This window comes from Pomacea canaliculata, linkage group LG11, assembly GCF_003073045.1.
Source record: "Pomacea canaliculata isolate SZHN2017 linkage group LG11, ASM307304v1, whole genome shotgun sequence".
Lineage (NCBI taxonomy): Eukaryota > Metazoa > Mollusca > Gastropoda > Architaenioglossa > Ampullariidae > Pomacea > Pomacea canaliculata.
In genome coordinates this window covers 14490764-14498706 of record NC_037600.1, presented here as the reverse complement: position 1 = coordinate 14498706, position 7943 = coordinate 14490764, and the positions used below count along the sequence as shown (strand labels likewise).

The window sequence follows — 7943 nt, the reverse complement described above, 5'->3', positions numbered from 1 at the left end:
GGAGTGTGACTTGAGTGGCCTACATGACTACTCTCTTATCTGGAGTATGGCTTGCGAATGTTTGAACAAAACAGTAAACTTGGTTACAACCATGTTTGTCACAGTGTTTCATTTTCCTCTCTTTCGTCTGATGACCATTTTAGTTTTCTTTTCTTCTTTCTTTAAAAGACAGCTTTATTTCCGAGACATAATCAAAAAGAGGATTCAAGAGGATTCAATTGCATTTTCTGAGCTTGCAATAATTGCAGGATGCCACGGTCATCAACAGGTGTCACCTTTGATCCCGGTTGTCACTCGGTGACTCACCTCATAAGTCGAGCAGTTTTCAAGTGTTTGATGGAAGAGAAGAAGAAACAGTAGTAGATTATGTTGACAGTTCAGGGCATTCTCTTGGTCCTTCATTGTCTCTTGTCCTAGGGATTCTTCTTTAAAACTGTACTGCAATTAGTTTAAAGTCTTTAATTTTCTAGTACAATCTTGAGTACGCAGTAGGTAAGACCATGTCCTCCGCAAGGTGAACTGATCTGTATTTAAATCAGTTTTTTTTGGCACGATGACAACAAACTTCCTCTAGGTCGACTCATTTGTTCGTCATTATCTTTTCATATGGTCTGTCTGACTGACTGTTCGACTGCATGACTACCTATGAGTGTCTGAAAGTCTGTCTAACTACCAAACTACCAAACTGTTTGACTGCATGACTGCCTCTTTGCCTGACTGCTTAACTTCCCGACTGCTAGTGCCTGTGTTTTGATGTGTCCCCTCCTTTCTCTGACTTTTACGTGAAAACGCAAAATTACATTTATTTACAACTACTGCATGTAAACAGGACTGGATGTCGGGACTAATCACCTGCTTTACCATTTTAAACTGATTGATTTTTTACCTTATCTGAAGACATTACCAGCAGGCTGATTCAGAAGGAGCATATAAATTAAAAGCTGACAATGATAAGAGCTGTTGGTTGGTAGCCGAGGGTTAGATCGCTGGCGCCCGAACCCGCCATCGGTCCCGACGACTGTTACAAGGTCAATGGCAACTGAACTGATCGCATGTGATCAACATTACATACTGTTCAAAAACCTTCTATGTGACTTCAACTTAAAGAAGCCTTATTGAGGAACCTTATTAATTTAAAATGCAATTTTAGAAAATTAAATATCTTTTAATGTGAATGGATTTTGTCATTTTCTTATTTTAAATAAGTAGGGCAAAATATGTTGCCTAACATAAAATTTAAATAAAAATCTTATTGTATTCATAAACTATAGTAATGACTAACTATTAATAAAGATTAATGTATGTATTTATAAAGAAATAAATAACTGAAGCCTACTTTATAACAGCTTTTATATTTGAATTAATTTAAATTGCGTATGTAAAAACAGTAAATGGGAAAAGTCTGGCGAAATACACCGTCATCTCCAGCTAAATATTGCTCTTATTATCCTTATCAACCGACGTGATGATAATTTTATCGTCAGACTGTAGTTTACATGTGAGTTTTCACCTAAAAGCTAAAAGCACAATTTTTCTTTTTCACAATTTCTGCCATCAAGTGGAGAAAAAAAATTAGAGGGAAGTAACTCTCAAAAGCTGATTCAGTTTTTGGAATGCAGCAGTTTCCTCCCATGCACTGTTCGATGAGATCGTCTCGGCGTTGTAAACCTATTTGCGTATGCTTGTGTGTTTTGCCGATGGTGAATTAAAGACAACAGAAAGTAATTATGGTTTTCATTCGAAGCTTTCTTTGTGGTATAACACTGTCAACCATTAGTTCCTTATGCATTTAATGTTGTTTTATCGTGACATTTAATTTAAGATTTAAGCCTTTGTGTTTAAATGAGTGAATATCTTTGTCCATCTCTGGACAGCTTTTCTGGAAATTCAGGTAGACTGCAAATTAGATATAAATACCCATTTTAATTGAAGATTCACGTATAATTTTTGTATGGTATGAGTGCTATCAGCGTCTGCTTTCTTTTGAGATTAGACCATTCAGCACATACTTAAGTATCTGATTAGACCTAAAGCAACAATTATTTCTGGTGGGAAATTAAAAAATTAGATAAAAGGAATAAAACAGCCTATGATTCGAGAATCGGGATGGGGATGTGTTGCTTTTTGTTGTTTATATGTTTGTTTATTTCGTTTTGTGTTCGGGTCGTTTTTTGTTTGTTTGTTTGTTGTTGTTTTTTTATTATTTGTTTCGCGTTTATCTTTTGTGATTTTGTTGTTAGTTTTATTTATGGTTTCTTGTTCTTTTAATTTTTAAAATGTTTCTTGTTCTTAAAAAGACGAAAAATTAGGTTAGTTGTTTGAAAGTCATTTCTGGTGACAAATGCACAATATTGGTAGACGTCGACTGCCGGTCTTTTCTGCCTAACGGATTCTTCTGAAGATCTTGAAGATCACACAGTCAGTCCTTTGCTTAAAGATTTTCATGCGGTTTTCCTCTGCTTTGTGTTTGCATCGATACCAGCAGTCTTCTGGCGATTTCAGCTCCGTTGACTAGAGTGTCTGTTGATCTATTCTGCGTTGCTACTGACGACACAATGGCTTTGCGTGCTGTTACATCTGAACTCAGGGCCGCTGAGAGCAAGCCCCTCGCTAAAGCAAGTAGCTGGTAAAGTTCATAGATGCAAGAGTGATCAGAGGCTAAAGACAGATAAAAGTTATGTCAGACTAATCAGTAACAAAGTATTGTATTTGTTCCTAATCTCAACTGCCTGACTGTCCACCAGCAAGTCAGCTTACATCACCTTTCATCACTGGCAGAAAACATCAGTGAGTCATCGTCATCACAAGTGGTCATCGTGCAGTTTGACAGTGTGGTCTGTGTCTATCAGCTATATACAGGAATAGACAAAGGTCACAAAGATACAACCACAGTGCATCGAGCTCTGCTCTCGCCAAATGACTGTAGGTGACTGTTAAACGGATTGATGTAGAAAACCTACATCGCGAGTTGTTTTATGTACAGAAAGATGTTGTGTTAACGAATCAGCAACAACATGAGACCATTCTCCATATTACTGTAACTTCGTCCATCGCCATGAACTGTAGACGGCATGCCTGGTATGGGCTGTGGTTTTTACAATCACCTTCTACATGGTCACATTTATCTTGTGTATAGAGCTAGAGGTCACATATATCTTGTGTACAGAGCTAGACGTCACATATATCTTGTGTAAAGAGTTAGAGAAGTGGCGCCCCAAGAGTGCGTCCGGTAGTGTAATAGCAGTCAACGGCTCTGGGTTCAGATCTCGTCTCGGAACACTCTGTGTATGTGACACCTGTTTGCAGGGCTGGGCATCGGGGGTTTTCTCCGGTTTCCTTCCCCTCCCTTACCCCCCATAGTACGAAATCACCCCAAGGTTGAAGCACTTTCCTACTAAATCAACTAACTAATCAATCGCTCGTTAAAGCGAGGCAGACAAAGGAAGAATGAGTTCAGTGAGTGCTATTTCATGTCCATTTTTTCGGCGTCTTAAAGCAAGCTCGTTATCTTCATTTGTTGACCATATTTTCCTTACTAATGACTCACCATAAAACAATGAAATTACACAAACTAATATTAATCTTTTTACTAGCGTGTACAGTTCATTACACTTTTAATTCGTCTGAAGTTAAAATAGTAAATCATCTATTCTATTTCATACACTTAGAACTTTCCCTGATTCCGGGCACGAAGAATTGTTCAGAGATTAAAGGCAGTTGAGGAATTCGGCATGGAAGTGGAAGCCTATCGGGCAGGACTTAAGGTAAGCATCCCCCGACCGGTCGCAACGGATATACTTTGTCTCATCATAAGTATACGCGAAGAGCAACTTGTTCAGTACGATGTTTTGCTGGGTGCACGGGGCCGCATACCCAGTGGAAATGAGGATGCCGGGGCCGGTTTCGGTACCAATGTCGAATGGAAGCCGCGTAGTATCCACGGGAATCACCACGTCAACGGATGGCACGCACGTCTGGAGGGACTGTTCCCAGACGTGGTTGACAGGACAGAAGAGGATGAGCGGACCGTAGATGTCGTCACACAGGACGTAGCGATGCGGGTCGATGTCGTATGGCATGTAACGGGAAAGACCGGTGCACGGGTATCTAGCCGTGGGCTCTGCGGTTGCCATGGTGATCAAGACAGCCGCCAGCACGAACAGCAGTTCTTGTACCTTCATAGTCGTGACTTGCTGAGTACAAAAATTAAAGTAACATATGAAGTGTGTGACAGATTGGAGCTTCGTGAAAACATTATATACTTCATATTTATTATTGTTCATTAACACAATTATGTTTAAGAGCTGAGCTAGCTTGCATACACACAAGGGCGCGCATTAAGAGAAGGAGGGAAAAAAAAAACGAAAGAAAACTTTTTATTTACTTAGTTAACAGAATAAGAAAAAAGTCTCCATTTTTACATTTAGACCTCAGTCGGTGGAAAAAATTGAAACGCTACATTTCTACAAAAAAGCACTAAACTTAGAGGCAAGAGAATATTACAATAAATACAAAGATGAGACTAAGTTTTATTTATTTGACAGATATTTTGTTGACTAGTGAATAGATAACGTAAGATGTTTACTTTTTCACTGTTAGTAATGGGTGTTTATATTGGGTGGGAGGCCACTGCAAGCGCTCAAAGGTTTATATACATATATATGTGTATGGAGAGAGTGAGAGAGAAGGAACAATAAAAAAAAGAAACTTAATGTACAAAGAAATAAATCAAATTGTAAAGGTATAAAATAAGAAAAATAAACACTTCGAGCATAATATTAAAACAAAATATATAACATATCAAGCGCTTGCTATGTTGAGTGAAACACTAGTTCTGGTTATAAGCGACACCAAAACAATTTTAACAATGACAGAAGTAATTATGAACCTACTTCAAGGACCCTTAGGATCTGCTACACCCAAAACTTATTTTGGTCGGAAGGAGCAGTGCGATAAACCGACTACGAAATACGGTTTTATACCTGATGATTAAAGTATTTCCTCTAATTAAACAACCATATAGAACTGTTGCACTAGTGCCGTCTCCGTGTTTATAAAACAGCAAACTGCAATGTTTTGTCAAATAAAACCTTTCAGTTGACTAACAATATTTGCAATAATTATCGCGATAGTCCTAAACAACCCATCCATCAATGCATCATAATTAACAGGCTGTATGATATAACTCGACTCGAATGTCCTTAATCTGCAGAAGAAATACGGTTTCTGGAAATTTTCGATAAAAGAAATAAACTGACAGATGTTGAAGACGTTCTTCCTTGTCCTTATCCAAATAACCTCTGTAGAGATAAGAAATTATTAACTAACTGTTGTTCAATATTTTAAAAATACAGTCATTTCTAGAAAACTCCCAAACAGCAAACAAATATATTTAATAAATCTCTTTTTCCTGCAAAGAAATTTCTACTCTCCTTCACCTGAATTTTTTTTTTTCGTTAAAAGCTATGTATGTAATAAAGAAGAAAGTAATAAAGGTGTGCTGTTTGAAATAAATGGAAATATCTGGTAAAAATGTTACAGTCACTGAATTCAAAACTTGGCCTACCCTTTGGTGTCTCCTAATCACGATTAAGTCGGCGCCAAATATGTCAGGTCTCAAAGAACTGCAGGAACCATATTTATCTGAGATGACGAAAATGGAATTTTAGAACAGATTGCTGAATTCTCTTTGGAAAAAAAAACAGACTCTAGGTCAGTCCAGATATCGGACACAAGGACCGTGCACTACTCGCTGCCCTCTGTGTGGAAAAAATATTTTGTGGAATAAATATTTATACCGAATATGACTTTTACCATAATTCTAAATAAAGCGTCTGATCGGTACCAGTTAGTTTCTCAAATATATGGAAGAATATGGGAATAACTGATCAGCCATTTAGCAATCTTTGATCAACCGTCAACCAGTCGAAAATGTTGTCTTGTTCCCGTACATCATCCAAAAGTAAACAAACGAGACAGCACGAGTGGTTCGTTTTGAACTATGACTCCACGTTGGATTGTGAAAGCAGACTCCATCACTAGTTTGTTTTAGAAGAAATACGGTTTCTGGAAGATCGTGATCAGGCAAGACAATGACTCAGCTGTAAGTGATCTTTGTTCTTGTCCTTATCTAGCCGATGGCTTGAAAGATGAAAAACTATTGCCAACAGGTCCTTTGTGTGACCTTTTGAGGTCATTCATTATTTGAGTAACAATGTTTTGTTTCTTTGAGTTGTAACTAATGTTATTAATATTTTTAATAACAAACCTTTCCCTGCACAGTGGTGTATTCTTTCTTTTCTTTACACATGTTATTTTTATCAATATATGAACTCATATATATTACATAAATTATATATGTACATGCACATTTATAATGGTAACATTGGTAACATACAGTCCTTTTGATACATGCGGTCTACTAATCTTTCTGCGAAGTTTAAAATAAATGTAACTACCTGGATACTATCTCAGAGTGTACAGCAACTCTTTTTTTTTCTTTTTTTTAAAGATTTGACCTACCTTTTGGTGTCTAGCAGATAAAGCCACTGAGATCAAGTAGTGCAAAATATACTAGACCCTGAAGAATTCTATACACTACTTTTAGACAGACAGACAGGATGACAGACAGACAGACAGACAATGACTTTGAGTACCGATCCTTTCTTTCCTACCTTGTCTGTGAAAGATAAGACACCCACGTCTAAGACAGTCACGACCGACAGATTGTCGGATCATTCACTTGACCTGTGATGGTTGACATTTGTAGATTGACCCATCCCGGGGTCAGGGAGGGGTGAGGTGGTGGGAGCTGGATGAAGCAGCAGCTGACGAGTGTCGTCTGTGTTGAGCCGAGGTCAGCAGGTCCGGACATGTAGGATCAGTCCTTTCCTTTATGTTCCTCTTTAGGTCTCTCTGAGAGGATGGTCTGAGACAATTGTTCGGGTCTATCTGAAAAGTAACAGGGCTGGTATCACAAACAATTTAGTTTGACAACAATCTACATGGTTTCCCCTTCAAAGTAATCCTCCTCGAGTCTAATGAACTTTTCCATCCTTCTCTGCCATGCCATTCTATAGCGCCGTGGTTACGACCCCCTTGATGGCCCCCATACCTTTAAACAACAGGTTCCCATGATGATCCCCTTGACCTTTGGGAATGTGAAAAAGGTCACATGGAGCAAGATCAGGTGAATAGGTCCGGCGATGTTCTCGCAGGGAACTACGGGATGCTCAGGGCGTGCAAGTGGTGAAGCAGCCAGTGTCAATACTGGAAAACAACAAAACAAAGTGATATTTAATTCATATTGCACAACCCATGTAAAATAATAGTCCTTTAATAGTAATTAAATAAATTACTCAGCAAATGGACAAAACATCAAGTTTAAATTGTACTGGACAATAAAACCCCATTAAACTGCACTTTTAAAAAGTTTATGGTAATAATTCATATTTTATTTGTGTGCTCTTTAGTTCACAAATATTTGGACAAATCAATAAAAATGTCACTTAAACTGCACTAACTGTTACATCATTAGCTGGGTAAAGTACTGCCTAATAAGTGTGTAACGGATAAGTACTTAGTAGAGGGGGTTAGGAGGGAAGATCGACAACCGTGGTTGATCTGATCTAGGGTAGTGGGCTGGAAGTTGTTTGCCCTTGAGCAAATGACGTAAATTGTGATGTCAAAATAAGGTGACGTAAAAGATAGAGGAAAATAACGTTAGAGAAAACGGTGGGCAGAGAGCGGAACAGAAGTTGGAATTGGTGGTTTTTCTCTGGACTTTCTCGCTACTGCTGCGACAGCGGAATAAGTATTACCGGGGGAGTAATACTGTGTTTATACTACAGGTGGATGTACTTCACTGATCGTGATTTACTGTAGTCCGTGTCATCGCCGTGGGGGAGCTCTGTGGCTTGGGCATCCCGCAGTACAGTTTCTTG

At 38.4% G+C, this 7943-nt stretch overlaps 1 long non-coding RNA gene across 2 annotated transcripts; it reads right to left on the bottom strand.

Annotated features, from left to right (window-relative positions):
* Positions 1 to 3572: 3572 nt before the first annotated feature.
* Positions 3573 to 5721, bottom strand: LOC112576310. 2 transcript variants are annotated; one of them, XR_003101798.1, is made up of 2 exons: positions 5567 to 5721; positions 3573 to 4193 (listed from the first exon to the last, which is right to left on the bottom strand). It is a non-coding gene; the product is annotated as an uncharacterized LOC112576310 (long non-coding RNA). The 2 variants fall into 2 exon arrangements; XR_003101797.1 differs by lacking the exon at positions 5567 to 5721 and adding an exon at positions 4893 to 4997.
* Positions 5722 to 7943: the final 2222 nt, after the last annotated feature.